Source organism: Drosophila subpulchrella, chromosome 3L (genome assembly GCF_014743375.2).
Source record: "Drosophila subpulchrella strain 33 F10 #4 breed RU33 chromosome 3L, RU_Dsub_v1.1 Primary Assembly, whole genome shotgun sequence".
NCBI classification, from domain to species: Eukaryota; Metazoa; Arthropoda; class Insecta; order Diptera; family Drosophilidae; genus Drosophila; species Drosophila subpulchrella.
The window spans coordinates 19,149,730-19,168,210 of NC_050612.1; the positions used below are offsets into that span (position 1 = coordinate 19,149,730).

General features: G+C 38.6%; 1 protein-coding gene across 1 annotated transcript in view; it reads right to left on the reverse strand.

Moving 5' to 3' along the window:
* Positions 1-9,397, reverse strand: part of LOC119554875 (prolactin-releasing peptide receptor) — a 33,114-nt gene extending 23,717 nt beyond the window's left edge. Inside the window, exon 1 of the mRNA XM_037865961.1 lies at positions 8,892-9,397. The gene's annotated coding sequence lies outside the window, so the exon portion shown is untranslated. The remainder of the gene's footprint in view (positions 1-8,891) is intronic.
* Between the last annotated feature and the right edge of the window lie 9,084 nt (positions 9,398-18,481).

An 18,481-nucleotide genomic window follows, 5' to 3' on the forward strand; every position in this document is an offset into this window, starting at 1 on the left:
TTCATACGCATATGACTCTCTGGCAAAGAAATATATTCATTCGACTAAGTGCTGCGGCGGACTAATTTATTTGTTGATTTATATGCCCGGCAACTAATTAGAGAGTTATTTCCATTTAGGCTCACAATGCACTCGAATCTAGGGCATGTCGTCCAGTAACTGACTCACTCACGACGACTATTTGCCACATTTACGATGGACACATAAATATCGAACGAATGTATGCGCACAAACCGAATCGCATATATCAAAATCCACATATATCTGCAACGAAGTAATGGTCATAAATGGGCAAAAATAAAATAAAGCTTATTGAGCGAGGAAATTTAAATACTCTTTAGCTTGTGATTTATTATTGCGCTTTAACTTTTTGTTGCCCTTAAATAAATATTAAGAAATAGAATACATTTTTCCATTCAACTGATAAATATATGATTTCAATATAGGTATGTGGGATCATGTGTATTTCGAAAATCGCAAAGTACGTATAGTTCAAAGTCTAACCTGTAAATTAAGCAGTAATACTCAACTATAATCCTTGTGACTTAATATATGCTCCCAAAAAACCCTGACTAAATTATAATGCTTAATAAAAACGACCAAAATAGAAAATTGCTTGGGTTTGGGGTAGCGCCTCTTCAAAATATACTACCCCAATCCCCCGATTCCCATCCCGATTCGACCGGGCTAAGCCCATTAAGGTCTGTGTGGACAGAACCGGCGATAAGCGTCAGCGGCATTCGCATAAAGATAACACTGAAATCAAACTAAATGGCTAAAATTGGCAGGCAACAACAAAACCAGCAACGGCAACAGGAAAGCCAGGCGGTAATATTTCATCAAAATGGAAAAAAAAACGAATAGCTAAACAGAAATCGCATATAAAAATCGCAGTTAAACATTATTAGAAAGATTGGGGCAGAAGGGCCCTTATAGCCATTAATAAGATTGTTTTAGCATGAATTTACGGCCCTGATGCCCATGCCCTCCTGTCTTTTTGGCCACCTCCTCTCTGATCCCAAGGCAAACACAGCCAGTCGAGCCAAAATGTAAACAAGTCAGCCTACCGATGGCCCCGTTTAGATGGCTCTGCCTCCAGTTGGGCGCGATTTCCCCACCAATTTTTTCCCATAGAGAGCTGACAGTCTATTCGAAAATTGAAATGTTTGCTAACACGAGCCACTTAAAGTAGAGAGCCGAAAAAAAACGTAGAAAATGTAGAGAAACCAAAACGAATTTCATACAAATTACACGGCCACTTTTGGCTAAAGTTCAACGAGGCGTGCGGCCAAAGAGCCATCAGATCCAGAGACCAAAGGTCCCTCACAACGGACGGAGCCTCGGCTGTGTGTGTGGTAAGTGGTTTCCTCAACGAGCTTTAAAGTCCCTCGAAAAAATACAATTTGAATATGGCCAGCAATTACAATTGCCACGATGTCCGCCACTCGCACACGCAAAAAGTGCCCGGGCCAATTATGATCCGGGGAAAATTGTGCTCGACAATGAAAACAACAATAAGAGGCAATTTCCTTTGATTGCCAGCCATCTAAGCTTTTCAAGTGCAATATTGTCTGGATTATTGTTTATTCATTTTGTAAATATATATCGAAAAGAGTGTTGTGTAACAGGAAATTGTTAGGAAATAATGAAGTACAAATCAAATTTTGTCTGTTTTCTAGGCATTCAATAAACTTGAGCTTAATGAAATAAATTGACTTTCCTTAAAAATAAAATGTGGACAATTACTGTGAAAATAAATATTTTAACATAGCAGCTGCAAATTGTTAAAAGCCAACTACAAATAATTTCAAAAATTGTTCCCTACATTTTTGTACTTGATTGTTGAGTAACTGACTGGATTTAGTTCAAAAATATATTAAATCACGATCAGCCAAAAATAATAAGTCAAAAATTAAGCACCCTTATAGCAGGGTTAACGTGGTGATGTATTCATATAAGACCAAATAATGGTATCCTTGCATTAGTATTACCCAATAATTCTATTAACAAAAAAATACACAAACTTAAACAAATATTGAATTATAATTTTGTTTTTGTTGTTTTTCCTCCTGTAAGACGTCAGAAAAAAGGTACTTAAGTTACCCTTTGAAAGCCTGTTTTCCCATGTTTGCCTACACTTGTAACAGCCAAAAGACATGGGTTCCAGAAAACTAACGAAGCAATTTTCCTGCCTGTCCTGCAACCTTAAGATAAGGATAACTGGGCCAGTTAAACTTGGCCCGGACAGCGCCAGGACATTTTCTGGTCATTTCCCAGCTGGGGGCTGAACCTAAATGTTTAATAATTTTCCACAAGCTTTTTGGCAGCCGAGTGCTGCTGAAACAGCTGAAACATCCGAGAATTATATGCACTCGCAGTTGTCGTGAGCTGGCACTCCGCCCACCGCTCGTCCTGATTCCACGGCCCCATCCCAGTAGTAATAACCGAAACGCAAGCCGGGGCTGAAATAAAAATGCAAATGCCAAGGACACAGCAGCGTTGAACTTTCGAGTGAGCGACATATGGGGGCGTTTTGGCCAGAGGGCGTGCCGGCCGCAGTCTTAGTTTACAGGACTAAAACCAATGACAGGAGGTGTGCCTAACGAGGACACTCGTGCTCAGTCTGTCTGTCTGTCCGTCTGGCTGTCCTGTCAGCCTTTCCTTTCTTCGGCTTGTTTACTCACAATTTTCATTTGGCATATGCAAGGACAATAATTTCATTTACCACTCGCAGTTCGTATTTTCAGATTATCTTTCGGGCCTTGAAGAATGTTTTCTTGTTTGGGCACTGCTGCAGAAAGGAAGGTCTATCCTTTTATTCTTTCAAAAGACCATTTTTTATTTCCTCCAAAGAAGAGTTATAGGTAAGTAAATACACAAAGTAATGAAAGTGTAGTCATTACTATTCATACTCAAACCGCCTCTGTATTATTTATTTAATTAAAATGTGGAAAAACTCTAGAGAAAAGTAGCTTTTGTACTCATATTACCAAGGATTAAAAGGAAATTTTCGTTTGGCATATATTTATATTTTCTCTGTTTGCAAAGCGACCTTGAATATTCATTTAAAATCAAGTTTTCTTCAGAAATGAAAGGTTGAGTGTGCGAGTCTGTAAGCCTTTGTGTATAAAGTTTCCTGATGGACTTTCATATTCCACTTCAAGGATAATCAGTAGATTTCAAAGTTCTACCCCCGTTCAACCCTTTTTTGGCCAAATTCCTTTATCGTTGTTTGTATGGCTCATTTTGTGCCTTTTCCTTGTTTGGCATTGCTCACTTGTTTAGGCGTTTAACCTTTTTCAGGCAGCCGCAGCAACAATAACAAAACCAATTTCCCTTGTCTTTTGACGCCATTTGTTTGCACAACCTTGGTCCCGGCCGTGTCCTGTGTCCCAAGTCCTGCGTCCTGCGTCCTGCGACCCATCCCCTCTGTGTGCTCGAATGTCCTTGCATAACACGCGGCGACGTCGGCGGCTCACACACATATGGATTGCGGCATATGGCAAGCCCGACCAATATTCGAACCGTATAAAAATCAATGAATTTTATTGCGACTGTACATGGAGCTACTGCGCCCGACCCTCGATGTCCTTAAATTGACGTCTCTGGTTTCTATTGCATACTTTGCTGCGCTTCAGGGATGGCACAACAATTTGATCTAAAAGTACCAAAGCGATATTATCTGGAAAACCTTTCAGTTGGAGAACTTCTGCTGGGAATAGATATAATTATTTTTCTGATCTTGGTAATATTTAATTGTTGTACAGAACAGAACACTTTATGTTTATTCGATTTCCTGGCGATTATATTTTCTCTTGATTTAATTTGTAACCAATTTTATATATTATTATATGCCTATCGAAGATTTTTTATTTGGTAACAATAAAATGTTTTATAAAATAACACACTTTATATTCGGTCTAAACAATTTTAATATGATAAAACACCTTTTTATATTATTTTTATATATTATATAAGATATTTTTTTGATAAATCGAATCTTTATCTTTTTTACAATTTATATACATCCCTGCTGCACTTGGTGAGCATGTGTGCGCGGCTGGTTCAAGGGGCAGTGACCATAATTAATTGGCCATTTACTGCAGCTTCCCTGCAAGTCGTTTGCGGTTAAGCAGGAGACAATGGCTTCATAAATTCAGCTCTTGGAGAGCAATCTCAGCCGGCTAAGTGCCGCTCCACGGGGTAGTTGTCCTGACCCGCCCCGCCCACCGAGATGGGCAATCCCCTTCGCCTTTGTCTTTATCACTGTCCTTATCAGAAGGCAGTGCACTGGAAAATGTCCTTGCCCGCCGTCAGTCATAATCTCGGATCCAAGACCATTTGCCAGCCAACGCTCCCAGGACCCAAAAAAAAACAATTCGCTGTCGTTTTGGTCAGCTGAAGCCCGAAAAACCGCTATAAGATGGCCAAGACTGGCAGCCGAAAAACTGTCTCGGCATGCAGGGTATCTTTTTAAAGGATATTCTCGAGCTGGGCCAGCTTAAAAGTCCTGAAAAAATAACAAATGGGGGCCAAAGCAAGGCGGAAACCATCTACATTATAAATCATACCAAAGCGTCAAGGCGTAAATTTTTTATAGCGACTGGGGAGAACATGGGAACCTAAGAAGCTCGTGAGTTTTATGTTCGTGGAATTCTAAATAAGGGGAAGATTATTTGTGTATTGGTTTATGAGTAATAAATATTTTCGGAAACTTTATTTTTTAATATACATTTTATCCAGTTATAAAAGTAAGCGAAAAAAGATATTCAAAAACATGCATTATAAGGGATGGCATATACTCATCCCTTTTGAAAAATATAGTATGTAACATTCTGCTTATAAAAAAACCAAATTTTAACCATTTAAATTTAATTTACCAAAATCGTAAGATATTATAAAATGTAAAAAGCTTAATGTATTTAAACATAATTAATTTTATTCAATATCGTAATTTGCCTTAACCTCAAAGGCCATAATTGCTTCAAAACAAATTACAACTGTTATTGAAACCCTTCAGGAAAGTGAAGACTAATCTGTAAGCTAAACCCTCAATAATCTGAAATGAAAAGAAACTCTTACAAATTGAGAACTTGACCTTTTACGCGGCAGCTGTTTTAGAGCGATTAAGTTATCCGGGGTTGCCACGATACACCCCAGCTGGCAGCCTTCCTCGCGATTATTCCCCAGCTCGTCTCAATTTCCATTCATCATTATGCAGATTCATGTCTACAATATGTTCATTTAAAAAATAAATACCTATTTAAAAAGGAGAGCGCAAGAGCACTTTGGCATAGTCTATGCAAATTAATAAGCAACTCACTTAGCGCTGACTTAAATGCAGGCAAACTGTTGTAAATGGCGTTTTAATCAACGTACCAAGACAACAAACGAAATTAATTAAATGTTCACTTCATGGCCGGGATCTCCGCTAAACCAGAACGGAGCGCCCCGCCCACTTATTATCTCGGGTCTGCTCCGGGTTCCGAGCTCCGAGCTCCGAGCACAACCCTCCGAACCCATCCTTCGAACATCCTCCACGTAGCACGTCAATTTTTGCATTTTAATGATATTTGAACCGCGGTGTGGTCGCGGTCTGTTCGACCCCCGATACGGGGTTGCATCGGTTTCGGTGGGTTGGATAAACCGGATGGTGGGGTTGGTTTCGCGCTGCCCGCATAACGATGATGACGATGACTATGGCGATGGCGAAGACCCTGGGCAGTTGTTAGCGATATGATAATGAATCGATAAATACTCTTCCAGCGAAAGGCCACAAAAAAAGTTTTGGCATCGAATAGATTATACTAAATAGGTTATGTTTCGGGGAAATGACAAAGCGAAAAGTTCTTTCGAAACTTGGAGAAGAAATTTTCCGTTTTTTGTACATTTATATTTAAATGAGGCTGTTTTTCATGAATTATTTAAACAAAAAGTATAAGGAGAAGATTTTACACTCTATTAACTTGTAAAGTAACAAGTTCACCTCGAAGAGCTCTTTTAAAAGGTTTCAGAAGACTACATTATTTATATTATAATAATTCCATAAAATACAAACTAAAATGGAAATCTTTCCCGACTAAAAACCCTTTAGGACTCCATTGTGAATAGAGAATTAATTACGTTGCTGGCCGCCTGATTTTGGGACCCAGTCTGCAGCCCGTAATAGTCTTCGCTACAATCCAAATCCCCGGGCCCCCAATTGCGGTTTCTGAATCCGTGAAGCTCCAACGAAGTGATTTTTTTTGGTTGGCCTCCCTCTTTCGTCCGTCGCTTAATTGAAAAGCAATTAATTTTTTGGCCTGCATTAGGATGCCTTCTAACCAGCCTGTTTCCCAGCCCGGTTCCCAATGGGCCCTGAATTATTGACAAAAGTTAAGTGAGCAACTGCACGGGCCGAAATCATAACCAGACATCGAGGTAAATTGAAAGGCAACCTCGAGTGGGGCCCCTTCGGTTGTGGGTCTCTGGAGAAATTTGAAAATCCTAGCCACAAACGTCTGACTGACTGTCAATGGGGCTTACTGGAGGCCCTCCACACCCCACTTGAAAAGCAGAAAACCAGATTACAGTGCGGCAAAGGGATCTTAGACCAAAGACCAAGTCAAAGGCAATTCCATGGGCAACGGCTGCTGGCCTTGAGAATGCCAATCGTTTTATGGTCGTGTCGTGGCCTCAGATCTCCAGTTCCTTAGCTGTCCAGACTCGTTGTTATTCTGGTTAGGGGAGTTGGTTGGGGGTGGTCCTCCAGTCCGGGGCGCCTCCATCGCTCAGATTGGCCGTAAAAATGTCACCTGTGACTTGCGACTGTGAGAAATCAAATAAATTCAAGCAGCTGGCCGCGCTGCCTGCCTTTACGCATTTCTTATCAAGCCATTTGCCTCATAAACACACTGACATATAATATAAATCGACATGCCCACACGTACATTTTCAGCCTTTTGCATAATTTATGCAGAACTTAGTAACCAAAAAAAATGACAAGTGGTATAAAAAATATCATAAAACAAGTACTTGGGGGAAGGTATCCTACGTTTCGTCTTAAAAGTACCTTAGCATAACATTTATCAAATCAAGTCTTAATCACAACTCCTTAGAATGTTTTCTGTTCACAATCAAAAACCAACAAATTGGGGAAAAATAATTTATTACTCCGAATATTGGATTACAAATCTAATGTCAAAAATCGTTTGATCATCTCGAGATTTATCAAATTTTGACCAATTTTAAACGCTTTACTCTCATGTTAGTTTCAAAATAAATATTTTTGTATGTCGGATGGAAACCAAGTTATAAATAACACCCTTTTTCCAAGAGAAAGTCAATGTTTGCTTTTGGCTTTTTACGGTAACGAGTAAATATGTAAATATTTTCAACCGAATGTGCATATTGCCTTTAGAAAAATAAAGAGTTGGGCAAATACTAAAGGGAAAATCTCACAAACGGCAGATGTTAACCCAAACTCCTCTGAGCTATAAAATAAAATTTAAAATATTTATTAGATATATATAAAATTGTATTTAAAAAACTGTGCCTAACCTCATTGTCTAACAATTAAATAAATAACAATTATGTCCTTGGCTTACAAATGAAAAATAAATATAAACTATTCTTTTGACCTCAAATGCGGAAACTCTCTAGCCCAAAGTTGATTTAAATGCAAATGGAAAGGAAGGCAAACGCAAAGGATGGGCAAGCCCGAGATGGGAAACCATTTTAACCGAGAGACGGCATTCGAGGAAATACCTCAGCAATTTTCGCCTCAATTGCGAAATTTCGGGGACCCGAAATTGCCTTGAAGACCACTTTCACTGGCCATCAGCGAGCGTTGTCGCGGTCTGATATGCAAATTGAAATGCGTTTTCCTTTCACTGAGCTCTATTGCCTTCTATCTCGGCTCCTCTCTGAGCCATCTTTGGAGTCCGTGGTACCCCACCGATTGGTTTCAGGACTGCATACTGCTTAAGGCTCACAAAATCCTTGACATGTCCACGCATATCACGTATACGCAGTGTGTGTTTCAAAAGATTGGAGATTTTGTGATTGAGCGGATTAAGTTGGATAAATTGAAGCTTAAGAAATGAGAAGTGGGAAACGAGTTTCGTGGGAAATCAAAGTCCCACTAATGAGTGTAGCAAAATATCAATCATCAGAGAACAAGTTGCCGCACATGTTTATCACTCATGCAGGCTGCGTCCCCAAACAACAATGATTAACATTACGTATACGCCGGTCAAACTTGACCAATTCCCACCTGAACAGCATGGTCATTAGCATTCGCCCTAGTTGGGCCAAGCAATCAATGCATTTGTTTATCGAATCAACAATTGATGGATGACTGGACGATTGGATGACTGGCATCCATGTCAGGGGGGATCAATTAGAATCAATCGAAAGCTGTTCGGGCTGTCTTGTGCTTTCCACTCGAGGGTCCATTAAAATTAAAGGGAAATTTGCATTTTTAATTAAGGAACAGTCACGGCCAAGCCATTTGATTTGGCCATAAAAAGTAAACAGACTACGTGCCTCCCCCACCACTTTAGTTTTTTTTTTTCTTTTAAATGCAATTTGGTTTTCCCTAATGTTATCTCTTTTCGCTCCTTTCTTGCTTTTGGCATTTTTGTGCTTTTTTTTACTGCTAACTTATTTGTTTTGTCGCAAAACAAAATAAAAGTTGAATGCTTTTTTCGGGACTCAGGCCTCTCCCAGTCCTTTTGGCAGCGGAATAAAACTTTTCTTTGTGAGAGCCGAAGAAAAGGCCGCAAGAAAAGTTGACTGGAATTCAATTTGTTCGGCTCGTAATGAATATACTTTCGGATATGCTTTGGCTTGCCCCAACAAACATGTCAAACTTATTAACAAATACATTTTTGTGTTCCGCCCAGACTCACCTCCCCCTGCCGCCAGATGCTTTGGCAAATTGATTTAATTTCAAGTTGGTTTGCAGTCAGTTAAACTTGAACTCTCACACTGGCCGTTAAGTATTATTGTTGGGCCCTGAGACAAGGGCGGAAGGGCGAAAAGTTTTTGGCCCGGCTAACCACGGGAAAAAGTACGTAAAACAGAGGGTATAAATAAAAACCGAAAACTGGCGACCGCCGACGTGTCAACACGGCGTATACGATATATATATGAAAATACGTGGAGAGCAGGGGCTCGAGACACAAAAACCAAAGACCGCAAGGATGGAGGCACTCGAGCACGTTCCGGCACTTGTTTGGTCTCCTTTCACTCCCTCACTCTCACTTTCGCTATCAGTTCTTAACCGCACAATGACAATACTTCAGCCTGCCGTCGAAGACAGTTTTCTCCTCAGCTGGAAAATCTCTTTTGGGATTTTCCTCTGGTTTTTCCTCCGATTTTCGCGTCCGCCGTCGACGAAGAATCACAGGCAACTGAACGGTCCAACTTCGGGCGGCTGAGTGGCCGACCAACAGGTTTGCTGCTGATAAGACCTCGTGAAAGGCCGAGGAACTCGAGTCGTTTCGCTCGCTACGTATACGTGATATGCATCGTCGTCTTCGTCGTCGGCACATTACGTATACGCAGCGTTGAGCTCACTCGATTGCAGGGGCGTTGAGTGGGCGAGCGGGCATCGAGTGAGTGAGTTACCATGGTTTCGAGTCCTGAGTGCTACCCGTCAATTATCTGCGAGCCAGGGAGGTGAGTGAATGCTGTTTTTGCCCTTAAATGAGCCGTAAAACCGAGGAATTCGGTAAAGTGAACTTCATAAATCCATCGAAAAAAACCTGTGATGTCATGTTAAAGTTTTAAAAGTCGAAAGTTGTCCCGCAGACCTTTAAGCTCGTTAAGTGGCCTCGCGTTAAATTTTAATTTTCTCACAGCAAATTATATAAAAAGATTACTTGCCTTAAATGTATTTCAATTTTCTTACAGGACTACAGCATTAAATTTATTGTGTTTATTAATAAGGTCATTTAGATAATGTGATTTAGATTTTTACCACCAACGAGCAATAAATTATAAAATATGTTACATTCAAGGAAATATATTTTTACAGTCATTATAAAACTTTCTTTTGTTTTCTTGTGCAAACAAAATTTATAAAATTAATTAAAATCCAAAGACCAAAAGCGCCTTGTTTCCTCTTTCTTGATTAATTTAAAGTGGAGTGTCACATCCTCAACCAATTAGCTAATCAAGCTTTAACTTTATATTCCCTGCTACACCACTGATGGACCATAAATTTATCTCATCCAATCATCGCCATCAGCCTCTCTACTTCACCTTACTTAACTTCCTCATACAAGTTACGTTCATCACCTCATTCCGTCACTTTTCGCAATATAATACCCAGCACTTGCAGAAGTGATATAGTACTTACAATATTTATAAGGATAACTTGTTTGTAATTTTATATTTCTTAATTGTAAACAACAATATATAATGGAACGATGTTTGTTTTAGTGTCTTATGAATATTTTGAAGACAGAAAATATAGAATGAATATAAAATTATATAATAATAATAATTATTATTAATTACAAGTTATATAATAGCAATAAGAAAGCGTCTGTAATGCATGACACACTTCTACACCAGAGAGTTGACTTTTTATTTGATTGTGCTCATCAAATATCTTATCTTTCAGAAAAGACTCACCCTTAGTGGGTGTCCCCAGGTCGAAATCCCAGCTCACATGTCCTTATTTGTTTTGTTATCTGTCGCCAGGAAGTTCCACAGGAAATCACAAGCAGTCAAGGGCATTCTGAGTGGGCTACAGGGGATGTGCCAACTGATGCAGCTGCGATTTATTTATTAAAGCCAAGTCGACAAACAGTTTCCACTTGGCGCGAGACTCCTTGGGAGCCACTGATTGTCGTCCTTTTTCCACCGCCCTCGGAATTACGCTTCATATTTTTTAAGCACCTCGCCTGACACATTTATGCTCTGGCAAAAGTGAACTGAATAGTGGCCGCTTTCGCAGATTCCAACCTGCCGACGCCGCTCCACTTACCCGCCCCTTCAGCCGATTACCATAAACAATGGCAACTTACTACCTGAGACGACTCATCCCTGTTTTCAGCCTGGGTCTCATCCTCTTACGCGAAATTTGTGTAACGTATTCAAGCGCTGCTTTCATGAATTTTTATTTACATGGCAGGCATCTTCACCCAACAGGCACACCGTATACGAACATATATGCCAGATTGTAAGTAAATCCGTGTTGAGCATACGCCAGGCAGAGTTTTTGAAGAAAAAGTGACAACACACGCCAAAATCGCAGCCTCAACTTGAATGAGCGAGAGACGGCTATTAACTCTTAACCTCACGATATAATTTCACTTAATACTGAATTAAAGTTGAATCTAAAATCTTTTTTTAGTTAAAAACGGAAGAATGTTTTGCCTAGTAATGAAAGTTGCATAATTATTTTAAATTGTAACTTACAAAATTCAACTTACAACTCTATCTATTTACAACAAAATAACTCACGATAGAGAAATGTTGCTATGATAATAAAACAAGCCAATTCAGAATTCTTAATCCGGGTTACCAAATCCCTGCACAATTGATGACATGGAATAGTTACCAAAATCAACACTACATAAGTCCAAGTTCCACATTAATCTTTTTTATCAAGTTTAAGATTAGGTTTACTATTCATTTGACTATATATACCCAAAATCTGAAAAAAAAATGAGGAAAGAAAATAAAGAAAGAAATGATACATATTAAAGCATGTTAAAAGCCACAACCAAAAAGACAAAAAATTTAATTTTGGTTCATAATTTCCCTAAGACATTATATATTTCTGCCTCTCAGCTGCTCAGTTGACGCTGACCTTTGCTGTGATTCTATATTTATCTACATGTGTTTTATGTATATACTCGTATTTTTCTCATCTATTGAATTTATTTTGAGCATTCATTTGTGCCTTTTTTTAATAAACGGTGTTTGACACCTTTGAATCGAGTATCGGGAAAAATTTCACACGAACTACATACTTTTCCTAAATATTATAAGAGTAAAATTATTTGTGCACCGTTTTTACTTCTTCATCTTTTTATTTATCTGGCATTTTTTAAAATAAAGTTAAGTTAAATTAAAGGTCAAGCGAACTTCGGAAACCAAAATTGAGTTTAATTGAAGACAATTAATTCGGCTTATATATTTTAATGATTCAGTGGTCTGGCTTACTGGAGTCACAAAGAAATGAAACTCATTCCAATACTGCAATTTATTTATCACAAAATGTTTTCTTGGGGTATTTTTATAAACGTAAAATAGAAGAATTGGTTCAACAAACATATTGCTCTTAATACTTTTGCAAAAGATTAATGACACTTTTAAGCACATAGTTTTGTCAGTCAATTCAAATGAGTCGCTTTGATTTATTTTAAAATATGTATGTATGATAAATTTTAAATGAGTATTTAAGGCCTTGTTACCAAATATGACAAGGGTAAACTATGTTTGATACAAAGAACGCACAAATCTAACTACCAACAGAAAAAATATATTCTTTTAAAGGCATAAAAGCAAAGAAAATTCACCAAAAATAATTGGGGCGAGAAAACTACTACAATTGCTTTAAGTTCGAGAGGTTGTCGCACAGCACGAACAATACTTGGCACTTATATTGGCAACTTTTTCTATTGAAATTATATTTATAGCTGCAGCTGCTGCTGGAGAAGTTCGATACGAGACCAAATTATAGTCCAGACTACCTGAGCTGTGCATTCAGGATGGAATGGGATACGTGCTTGCGCCGAGGTCCCCATCTCTCCGCCTTATTAGAGCCCACATATTGTGGAGCCATGGTTATGCTTTGCATATAAATGACCCACATGCACACATACGGACTTGGCTGCCTGGCCCACATGCGGCGTTAAAATAACTGCCTAAACCTATTCTTCCTCAACCGGGACGAATGCCACTTCAGTTCCCTCCCTGTCCTGGTCACTTTAAGGAGCCACTCCCGGCGACTTTTCTTGTTAAGGCTCATTGACTGCTCGGCCCCCGTTGCACACTTGGCGAATGGACATCTTGTTTGGCCTAAGATAATCCATGAGTTTATATATTTATCTATTCTTGTGCTAACATATAAAATTGATTTAACGAATTTGCATTTTCAAAAAGTATCACTTAAATGAACCCTTAAACTTAAAGTAGAGCTAAGTGGTATACGGGTATTCCGCTATGTTTTTAAAAACGCAAATTGTGTTTCAGCTTTTGTAGATCATTAAGTTAGCTTGGAAATTTCTTAAATTGCAGTAACTGTCTCAAAAATATATCCTTCAATTTATTACCTCTTTATTTGAAACCAAGTGTTGATCCCAAAATTTTTGAGATTTCGTGCAGTGTGCGTTGTGAGGAGACCGAAGGAATCCAGAATTAAATCCCTCCGCTTTATGGGCTTCTCATTCTTATATTTTTGGTCAGACCCAGCTGCACTTCGTCTTCATAAAAGTCGCTTTGAGGACCAACGGGAAATTTACATAAATTCGCCTCGGTTTCTGGACAAGTTTTCATCCTTTGCTGTTTTTCTCCCGTTCGGCAATCAATAAACGCACATAAATTTCCCTCTATCCGTTTGCAGTTCTTCTTCCATTATTTTGGCATCTTCGTGTCTGCGTTTTCCTCATTCGTTTTTCTTTTTGTGGGCCAAAAGTTCTTATCGCCGGCTTAGCTGGCCCTCCTTCGTTGACGTTGTCAATGGAAAACACTGGGCGGGGTCATAATTTATTTCCCATAAAACATGAAATGAAACATTTCGGCTCGTAAATAATGAAAAAGAAACACGATGAGGCATCAAAGTCAATGCTGGTTTTACCGACTTCAAGTAGAAGAAACAAGAATAATTGGCATGCAGTAAGCCAGTTAAGAGGTTTCCACTCTTTGACATTTTGGAATGCTTTCTTCCAAAGTCATCGCCAATTACACAGTTTATGAAAATTAGCTTTGTATACTAACACAAAATTGTTAATAATGTTAAATCGATATTAAAGCTATCATATTTCTAAATATTTTCTGTCTTCTCGCAAGCAAGAAGACTTTATTTTAATTAAACTTAAATTTCAAAAAGAAAAACTTCTCCTCTACTCAAGTCCCTAACGATTTAAAGACCACCAAGTGCCTTTCATTACCTTGAAGACCTGCTCCAAAGGTTTGCTCTCTATTCACAAAATAATTACTGCCCTTTAGGTCAGTTTATTGCAATTTTCTTGCCTTACTTTACGACTGAAATGGAATGAGGTGAAAAATTGCTGCTGAGTGGGAAGTAAGCGGTAAAGGAATGTCTACTTTTGGACATGCCTCAATAATTTTGAGCCGAGATCGTAAAATCTTTACGCACAAACTGATAACGACCATTTCCGCGGCATTGTGTATGGCCAAGAATTCAAACAATAAAGCAGGCCTGGCTCACCGAATGTGGCTTATCGCTGCCAGACAAGCTTTGGCCAACATAGATGCCTTCATTTTAACGATTTGGGAACTCAGTAACTGCCACATGGAACTTGGACCATCAGGTAGACGAGGATGTGTAGCATTTTCCCCAATACGTCTCTTATGTTAGTAGTCAATATCACACATACGCAACGTGGGCGCCAGGAGCTCTGATACCCTCTGAAAACCAGGTTACCTATGAAAGAGGGTTGCTGCGGGAAAGAACAAAACACAGAGTATTAGTTTAGAGTTTCTTAAAGAACTGGTTTAAAAACGTGGATTCGATTTCCTAGCGATCTAACTACATAATTACCCACTTGTAAAATTTCAATATAAACACCAGTCACTAATGGTCATCTCGGAGTCGCTGCCTTGACTCCCAATGGCTCCTGGGTCTTGGCAAGTGTCATGTTTGACCAGCAGCAACAATAACAATGGCCCGGCACACACACATGCCGACGAACTGCGCTTTAAAGCCAATGTAATTCGAAGCTGGCTGGAATGTGGTCTACTGACAAAATGGGAAATGGGCAACTGGCTTTGGGCCTCGCCCCACTTTTGCCCAGTGGAGCAGCAACATCGATGACAATGACGCCAAATGGCGGAGGAGCTGCAGATGTCGCCCGTCCACAGTTGCTGCTCATATTTCCCTGATCCTGGCCAAAGGACCTCCACATCCCACACCCGTTGGTACGTGTCTGTGTGTGTGTGTGCGCTGTCAGCGTGTTGTGGCATAATTTATACGCTTATTTGTTAATTTCGCACACACTCTCTAGGAGCAGAGAAGGACGCACGGCCAGATACATTACACAAACTCTTGGCTTAATTAAAAGTTAAGGCAACAAGTTTTCGTGCTGCCAAAGCAGAGTTCCAAAGACAGGACGATACCCTTCTTGTGTCGCATTTAATGGTGGATTGTGAACATATTTATTTTAAGTATACACCTTATAAATATGTTTGTAAATAATTGTGAAACACAATTGACACAATATAAAATTTAAAAAGTTTAAAAATCTGTGTTAAACTGAAGGTGTTTAGACACAAGTTCAAAAAGTAAAGGTGATGAAAAATATAAAAAGCTACAGAATGGGATACTTTCTTAAACTTTCTTTAAAAAAAATTGCGAAAAAAATGGGTTCTATATTTTTGGGATCAAAATACCAATAGGCTGGAGTACAGACAGGCCGAAACTCCTGTAAAACACTTCCCTACAAATCATTAACTATGATACCAGCAATCGCATTATCCTTATTGAATACCCCCGGTGACGGGACAACATATGCTCTCAATGAGCTATCCCTTTAGATAGTTTTTCCTCCGCATTCGTAGGCTCGGAATATTTCAATTAATCAACTCATCTCGGACCAGCCAGCTTGATGGCCATTTTGATAAGCAGCGGAGCTCAAGTAGGGCACTGCGGTGGCGGATGGCTAAGCCGAGATGCTGGTAAGAGCAACAGGATAATTACTCGACCATATGCTCGAATGTCCAGCCCAGGAGCCGCAACAACAGGAGCAGGGCAAAAACAGCAGCAACAGCAACAGCAACCATCCAAGGCCAGTTGGACGACTTGAGTGCTCTGGCTTTTGCTGCGATGTAATTGTAATTTAGACACCACAAGCTCACACTAGTGAACAGTGCCGTGGGCAGGATCTTTCCACTGGGGTTTTACAAGTATCAACATGTATTCGAGATTATATATTAGCTTCAGTTCCCAAATATATTTGTGCCTAATTTCCGAAAAGACCATTGGATAATATAAATTCATAGGTTAATAAGATGAAAGGAGAAGTCGTAACAAGCCCTAAAATTGTACATTAGTAGTAAATACAATATGTGTACGCCACTCTAGAATTTGTTCGTTAAACAAACTATTGCAGGTTATCAGGATAACCCCCTCTAAAACGCCACTGTCAGGATGCGTACGTGTTTGTAACTTTGTCTATTGTGCATGGGTTGTGTAATTTTTTTCGCTGTCATGCGGTTAAACGTGCAAATTACGCGCCATTTTTATTCGTTGCGCCAGCCGTTGGTTGTTTTATTTCATTTTCTCACCTCACTTTTGCAGCGTTTTATCTCCAGCCTGCCACACACTCGCACACCCGCAGAAAGGCACTTGGAGCCACGTGTGTGTTTAACCTAATTACAGGAGACTGGTCCTTTTCACTCAGGCTGGCTCCCAGGATTCTTGATTCTTGGGCCTTGTTGGGCATCCGGCTGAGTTTGTTACCATTGACAGGGTAATAAACATTTAAGGCTGGTGTATAATATTTTGAAAGAGCCTTGAGACAAATAAAAAGAAATAAAATATATCTTCACAAAATAATTTATTAACTATACCCAAAGTATTACGAAAAATAGACCGCTAAGGTATGGTCATAATAATATTAAAATATTAATTTTGAAATTCAGATGTATTGTTATTAAACAAATAAATTAAATGTATTGTACTAAACAAATTTAAATCCCTGATTGGATTATATAAAAGAAAAAAAATATTATAGTCAGTATTTCTGAATTCAGGAGCCTTTTATTTTGTAATTCTATTTTATTTTGTACTAAAATAATGACAGTTATTTATTTTTTCTTGAGCCTGCATTACAAATCATAAAATCATATTATTAAATGGTGAAACAAACACACTTATAAGAATGTTGAAAACTTTTACAGTACCGATGGTTGTCCAGCCGCAAAAGGGCATCAAGGAGTCGGTTTTCAATGTCAAATATCTTTATAATTTCCACGGCGGTGTTACAGGAGATGCCAGGCCACAAAGCAGTACATCCTGGTCTATTGTGTTGCGCTTGGGCTTGTTTTTGTTGCTGTCGAGTCATTATATTCATTTAGAAATTCAATTAGCGCCATAATTGCAGCAAGTGTTTAATGATGATAATGCGTTTACTCCGATAACGTTGGCGATTGTGATAACGATGACAATGACTTGTGTTAAAGCCCGAGAACATATAATTATATAATTATGACACATTTAATTTTCTCGGGAGAAACATGATTTACATTTTAAATACCCTACATAGTCGGTGGCTTTTTACCACAAGGTAAATTAACTTAAAAATGTATGCATTTTGTTAAATTAATCTCTTGCTTAGCCAAAAAGAACAACTTTTGATAGACTTCATACTATCTTTACCATGGACACAAAAAATGATTAAGAATTATTTATGCAAATTGTGGCATGGCCCAGAAAACTGCTTTCTAGACTTCAATCAAATTTGGTAAACAAGCTTTGGTTAATTATGAAATGTTGCATTATAAATATACATGACAAGAATAGCTTGCAAACATTTTTAGGGACAGCAACAAAGAATAATTGCAGATTAAGTGGATCAATTCAATTTGGAATTCGTGGGGCACACCTCCTAGGAATAGACTTGGTCGAAGTGTGTTGCGCTCATTTTAACAGCATTGTTTTCGCTTCTAAGCCATTTAGCGAAACATTAAAAATTTTATTGGTTGACGGGTTACTGTCGGCTGGAGGATAAAGATCCAACACATACTCATGCTCAATTTTTTGCTTTTATTGGACTTTTGATGGTTTCGCTTGTCAAGTATTATTTAACCGACCAGGCTGACATTAAATTAGTTAAATTGTATATTATAATAAGGGCTGACCTAACAGCATTGTAGCTCTAAGTAAAATCAAATTTGAGAATACAAGAAGTTCTTTAACAACTTCAATTAATAACCATAAAAAATTAACCCATTTTTAGAACATCCCTACATGTATCTTCTGGACAAACCAAATTAATAACTACATAGAAAAGAATATATATATTTATTTTCAAAAAATAATTGTTTATTTTCGAGACTATAATAATTCTGACAGAACGAAATCAGGAATACATGTAACATTGTTTTACGTGGCATTTTTCTACATGAACTTTTTAGCGCCATCTACTAGGAACATTTTCGTTCCTATCCTGTTTCACAACCAGATTTAAAAATTCTCAGAATTTAAATTTATGACTCATATTATGGAAGAGGAAGAACTCATGGCGCCTTGACTCGAAAATATTTCTTTTTTTTGGCTTTATAAAAGAGTAGGAAAAGA